This window comes from Arachis duranensis, chromosome 1 (genome assembly GCF_000817695.3).
Source record: "Arachis duranensis cultivar V14167 chromosome 1, aradu.V14167.gnm2.J7QH, whole genome shotgun sequence".
Lineage (NCBI taxonomy): Eukaryota > Viridiplantae > Streptophyta > Magnoliopsida > Fabales > Fabaceae > Arachis > Arachis duranensis.
In genome coordinates, this window is record NC_029772.3 from 48,442,367 (window position 1) to 48,442,862 (window position 496).

Here is a 496-nt window from a genome sequence, read left to right on the forward strand (position 1 = left end):
CATATAGTTTACCTCTGCTATTGTAGGGTTCTCAAGATCATAAGCTTCTTCTTCAGAAGATGCCTCTTTAGTATTGTTGGATGCATTTTGCCATCCATTCAGACTTTGAGAAATCATGTTTGACTTGCTGAGTCAACATTTTGTTCTGAGCCAATATGGCATTCAGAGCATCAATTTAAAGAACTCACTTCCTTTGAGGCGTCCCATTATTCACGGAATTCCTCTCAGAAGTGTACATGAACTGGTTATTTGCAACCATGTCAATAAGTTCTTGAGCTTCTGCAGGCATTTTCTTTAGGTGAATAGATCCACATGCAGAATGGTCTAGTCACATCTTAGAGAACTCAGATAGACCATAATAGAATATATCTATCATGGTCCATTCTGAAAACATGTCAGAAGGACATCTTTTGGTCATCTGCTTGTATCTTTCCAAAGCTTCATAAAAGGATTCACCATCTTTTTGTTTGAAGGTCTGAACATCCACTCTAAGCTT

General features: G+C 37.9%; 1 non-coding gene across 1 annotated transcript; it reads left to right on the top strand.

Moving 5' to 3' along the window:
• Nucleotides 1-392: 392 nt before the first annotated feature.
• LOC127743136 (small nucleolar RNA R71) lies at nucleotides 393-496 on the top strand. Its single transcript, XR_008004451.1, has one exon. It is a non-coding gene; the product is annotated as a small nucleolar RNA R71 (small nucleolar RNA).